The sequence below is a fragment of the Grammomys surdaster genome, unplaced genomic scaffold (assembly GCF_004785775.1).
Source record: "Grammomys surdaster isolate TR1022 unplaced genomic scaffold, NIH_TR_1.0 203, whole genome shotgun sequence".
In the NCBI taxonomy this organism is placed as follows: domain Eukaryota; kingdom Metazoa; phylum Chordata; class Mammalia; order Rodentia; family Muridae; genus Grammomys; species Grammomys surdaster.
In genome coordinates, this window is record NW_021604648.1 from 3,005,409 (window position 1) to 3,011,129 (window position 5,721).

At 49.1% G+C, this 5,721-nt stretch overlaps 1 pseudogene; it reads right to left on the bottom strand.

Annotated features, from left to right (window-relative positions):
• Positions 1-5,228, bottom strand: part of LOC114623891 — a 40,499-nt pseudogene extending 35,271 nt beyond the window's left edge.
• Between the last annotated feature and the right edge of the window lie 493 nt (positions 5,229-5,721).

Below are 5,721 nucleotides of genomic sequence, written 5' to 3' on the forward strand. Positions count from 1 at the left end.
ACACACACATACACACACACACACATACACACACACACACACACACACACAGAGAGAGAGAGAGAGAGAGAGAGAGAGAGAGAGAGAGAGAGAGAGAGAGAGGGAGAGAGAGAGAGAGGAGCCCAATGGCTTGTCTGCTCTTTCCTCAGCATTAAAATGTACTGCCTCCTTCTGATTAACTTTCCTCTCAGCCCAGCTGAGCTGGGGGGAACTGCCCCAGAGTGCTCCCTGTGAGCAATCGGTGAGGGGTGTCAGAAACCTCAGGTCCATTAGGTCTGCAGGTTGCTCTAGCAACAGGCGGTGTTGTGATGCTTCAAAGACCCAAGGGTCTGTTAGTCAGAGGTATGCAGGAAGGGGGTCATCATGTCTCCTCTGGCCCTGGAAGGCTTGGCAGGCTGGCCATGTCTGGGAGTGGTCCAAAGACAGTCATTGTCTGGCTGCGCAAGAATGAGCTTGGCCTAGAAGTAGCCTCTGCAGGCTCTTTGGCCTGGTAATAAATGTGACGAGGACATCAGGAAACCATAACTTACCTTTCATGGGGGCAAAAGGGTCTCTACCTCCCAGTAAGAGAAGACCTAAGGGGCATGAAGCACAATCTGGACACAGCCCTGCCACTAAACTTCCACCATGAAACAGACCTCCTTGGGAAGCTCCCATAGTTACACCAGAGCCAGGAGCCTTCTGCTCAGGGCTCCTTGTGGGGGACAATTCAAAGACTGGAGAAAAGGCCATATCCTTCCCATCTGGCTGCCATATCTAGTGTACTCTGAGACAGTCACAGATAGCCCTCTTTGGGCCCCATTTTATGTCCATAGGTCTCCCGGGAGATGCACTTCCCAGTCAGAGCCCCTTTTGTTCCCATAAACCTCCACTCGATCTAGTTACACCAAGCCTTGTGATTCCCTTTCATGTCATTGTTCCCTCTTAGCATTCATTGTCCTTCCTGCTGTGAATTGTCTGTCCCATTGGCTGGCCTGTCACCTGCTACTATCCTGGCTTCAGTGTCCCCTATTACCCTGCTGCAGGACCTGGGAATGAAGGCACTAGAGGCCCTGCTCGACCCAGCTTGTTTGAACAGGCCTGTTTCAACTGTCAAGACGAGGAATCTAGGACCGTCAAGCTCAGAAGGCAAAGGAAGGCACTTGGCTCCAAGTATCACAATCTGAGTTTGATCCAGGGGCCCAAGTTGAGGGAGGAAAAAACCGATTCCTGAAAGTTGTCCTCTGACCTACACACACACACACACACACACACACCCCTCCCAACATACAAAGACATAAATATTATATAAATAAATGCAACTTTAAAAAACCAATGGGGAGGCTCACAGATTTAATGCCTCCAGGCAGTGGTCCCTTCCATAAGTGTCCCCTTAACACATTCAACTGCTGCCCAGTTGAAGATGCTGTCTCAGAATGACCAGCCCACACTGCCTCAGAGGAGCCACTTCCCTGCCTGTGTTTCAGTTTCCTCCATGTAGAGGAGGAGTGATTAGTGACCTCACAGGCAGATGGATTCCGCAGAACTGGCTCCCAATGTTTCTGAACACATTTAAGGAATTGTTATTTTTATTACTATTGTGGGTGTCTCTTGGGGCTTTTTTTGGCTGTTTGATGAATAATCTCAGACATGGGTCACACCCACTCAGATCACTTCTCCTGTGGGGTAGAGAGACTGGGGCTAGGGGGAACTACGCCCTCGGAGAACCTGCCTCTCATATGAATGTCAGGAAGCACACAGGTCAAGAGCAGAGCTGACAGTCTCTTGGCCCACCCTGTCCCACAGGAGGGCCCAGAATAGATCCAGAATCCCTTCCAGGAAAGGCAGACCAATGGATCAGAGTCTCACTTCTAGTTACCTTGCCTTTTGAAGTGACACAGGGCAGGTTCCCAAGTTGTGACATCATCCTGTAGTTGGCCTGGTCTTCCAGGAATCATACCATCTGTCCCAGATCACAGCTGTCATGTGTGGCCCTCTGGTTCTCTTCAAGCTGTTCTGTCTATCTGGGTCATCGTCCCCGTTCTTTCTGACTCAGTTCCTGCCTCTGGGAGTGTTCCCAGGGGCCCGGCTGGAAGAGTCTTCCTCAGCACCTTGCAGACATTCTAAAGACCTAGGACGGTGGAGAGGTGACTCATCAGGTAAAAGTTCTTGCCATGTAAGCCGATGACCTGAATTAGATTCTCTACATCCCCAGGTAGAAGAAGAGACCCTTATTTTCTTCTGTTTGTCAGATGAGGAAACTCAGGCTCAGGAAGGGTTAGTGACTTGCCCTGATAAGTTGCAGACCCCAGGACTGAGAACCAGACAACAGGACGCCTTTGCCCTTCCCTGAACCCATCAAACATCATTCTACTTCTGTGCATTCCTTTAGACAAATCTAGTTCATGTGCTGAAGCAGAAGCCAACTCAGCAAAGTCATATGTCGACCAGTTAGTTGTCCCCAGTGTGCCATGCCACAGGCCATCTCTGCCCCTCCCACTGTCTGTGTTATTAACTGGCCTCCTCTTTGGTAGGTCCGTGTTTTGTAATACTGATGAACTTAGCGAACTCTAAGACCTGGGGGATGTGGAAGGCTCAACCGTCAGCATGGCAGTACCATGGACAGTCAGGAGAAGTGTGTGTGGTGACACCACACTGGCAGAGAGTTAAAGATTTTACCTCCCTTCATCCTCACATAGCTCAGCAGGGTGAACACTATTGTTTTATGTCACTGGTGGAAGAAACTGACGCCAATACAGGTTGTTGGTGACCTGGGCAGACCTGTGTCACTCCAAAGTTCACATTCTTGAGACTGCTGCTCAAACACTTGGAACACTTTGTTCCCAGGCTGTCCCTGCCTGTAGCCGGGCACCTCTGACTCAAGGACTTGCCTGGGACACCTTTCTGACCTTTCTCTTTAGGGACTACTGGACATGGCTGACTGTCAGCACTTCTTGGGCTGGTCTCCCTGGTCTCTTGGGTTATAGTGCTGTACTGATATATTCTGCTGCTGGAGTTAGGGTGAGAGGCTGGGGGTGAGGTCTCGTCTTTTCTCTGCCATCATTTTCTATGCTATGACCTTGGATCACCCATTCACCCATTGGCCTCCCACAGATCATCTGCCCGGTAGAATGAGATTGTCTCATAGGCAGATGCTTGGCTGATGGGTGGGCAGAACGAACTCTGAGCCTAGTGGTCAGAGTGTCTTAGTGTGTGTGTGTGTGTGGGCTGAGGATGAAGGACATGAGAACAGAGAGACTCTTCCATTTGTGGGGAGCAGAGGTTTGAGGGCACTTTGCCTCCTTCCTTTTCTGTGGGAAGATGTTTTCTCCCCTAGAAAGTACCACTCTACCTCCCACGAGCCTCAGGACACAGACCTCCAGCATTTGGCCTGAATTAAGTGCCTCAGATGTCAGCTGCCTCTGAATCATGGGCTGCTGAGAGCTGGGGAGCATTGGTGGTTTGCACGCTGTCCAGCAGGCTCCAGGAAAGGGGTACTCATGGAGGAACGGATACTAGGCATGCCGTGGCATCTCCCACAGCAATGTCCAATATCTGCTTTTCAAAGTGAGTTCTTAATTTAAGAGTTCATCCAAACACAGAAAAATCACTATGACTCTAACACCCTCTCTTTATAGAGGTCCAGAGACTTCACAAGCCAGACAGTGGGATGGTGGGATTAGAACCATCTGTGGCTCGTTCCTGCATGTATGCCTTTATTCCCTTATTAATCCAAGGAGCACGCATCCAGTGTCCTCCCTGTGACAGGCACAGTGTGGGCTAGGGAGACACAGTGGAACCCAAAACATACAGGGTCCCTGTTCTTACCTTTTTTAAAAAACAAAACAAAACAAAAAAACAGAAACACTTTATTGATAGTTTAGGACAGTTAAAACACACGCAAAGACAAATGAGACCACAGAAGTGTAAAATTGCAGCACATGAATTAATATCCTTCACCTCACTGTTTCCATCAGCATTGTCTACCCCAGCCTCCTCAAAACCCTTCTTTGGAGCAGCCATGTCCTCATGGGCCTCAAAGAACTCCCCCTCCTCCATGCCATCACCCACATACCAGTCCACAAAGGTACGCTTAGCATATATCAGACCAAACTTGTGGTCTAGGCAAGTCCAGGCCTCAGCAATGGCTATGGTGTTACTCGGCATGCCCATAGCTCTCTGGACCCTGGCCAGATCACCACCAGGTACCACAGTGGGAAGCTGGTAATTAATGCTAACCTTGAAACCAGTGGGGCACCAGTCCACAAACTGAATGGTACACTTAGTCTTGATGGTGGCAATGGCAGCATTGACATCTTTGGGAACCACATCACCATGGTACAGCAGGCAGCAAGCCATGTGTTTACCATGGCGGGGATTACATTTCACCATCTGGTTGGCTGGCTCAAAGCAAGCATTGGTGAGTTGCTCATGTTAGGCTTTCTCAGATGAAATGACAGGGGCATAAGTGGCCAGAGGGAAGTGGATTTGAGGGTAAGGCATGAGGTTGGTCTGGAATTCTGTCAGATCAACATTCAAGGTCCCATCAAATCTGAGGGAAGCAGTGATGGAAGACACAATCTGGCTAATAAGGCGGTTAAGGTTAGTGTAGGTTGGGCACTCAATGTCGAGGTTTCTATGACAGATGTCATAGATGGCCTTATTGTCTAACATGAAGGCACAATCAGAGTGCTCCAGGGTGGTGTGGGTGGTGAGGATGGAACTGTAGGGCTCAACCACAGCAGTAGAAACATGGGTGGTGGCCTGGGTCAATGGAGAACTCCGGCTTGGACTTTAGCCCCATAATCAACAGAGAGCAGCTCCATCAACAGGGAGGTGGACCCAGAGCCAGTGTCCCCACCAAAGCTGTGGAAAAACAAGAAGCCCTGAAGACCTGTGCACTAGTCATCCAGCTTGTGAATTCTGTCCAAGACCAGGTCAATGATCTCCTTGCCAATGGTGTAGTGGCCATGGGCGTAGTTATTGGCAGCATCTTCCCAGCCTGTGATGAGCTGCTCAGGGTAGACGAGCTATGGGTTCCAGGTCACGAACACTGCCTAGGGCTCATGCTTGCCAGCTCCTGTCTCACTGAAGAAGGCGTTAAAGGAGTCATCTCCTCCTCCAATGGTCTTGTCACTTGACATCTGGCCATCAGGCTGGATGCCATGTTCCAGGCAGTAGAGCTCCCAGCAGGCATTGCTGATCTGAACACCAGCCTGGCCAATGTGGATGGAGATGCACTCATGCATATTTAGTCCTTGAAGTGATCCACAAAAACTGAGACAGTAAAGAAGGGGTGACGAAGGTCTCCCACTAGCAGACTACCAAGGAGTCCGGGGGAGGAGCTGTGTGTTTGTTCTTACTTCTTAAAGTTTATGGAGTATCATGCTTAATAATAGATCCTTCGTTAACACTTCATGTGCCATGTCCTTTACATGTTACCTTGGCAACTCCACGAGGTAAGTAAATCTCTAATTTATAGATGAGGAAACTGAGGCACAGATAGGCTAAACAATATGCACAGGGGTCAGGCAGTTAATAAATCGGCAGAGCTGGATTTGAACCTCCAATACCTGGCTGAGGCCTGTATCCTTGTTTGCACTTAGTGTATAAATGTATCTTTTAACTATGGTATTATCTAAGAGTGATCTACAAACTGTAAGTATATTGTATAGCCCACCATCTGTGTCAGTTTGTCTGCCATTATATAGACACGCCCATTATACTTTCTATATGGTATAA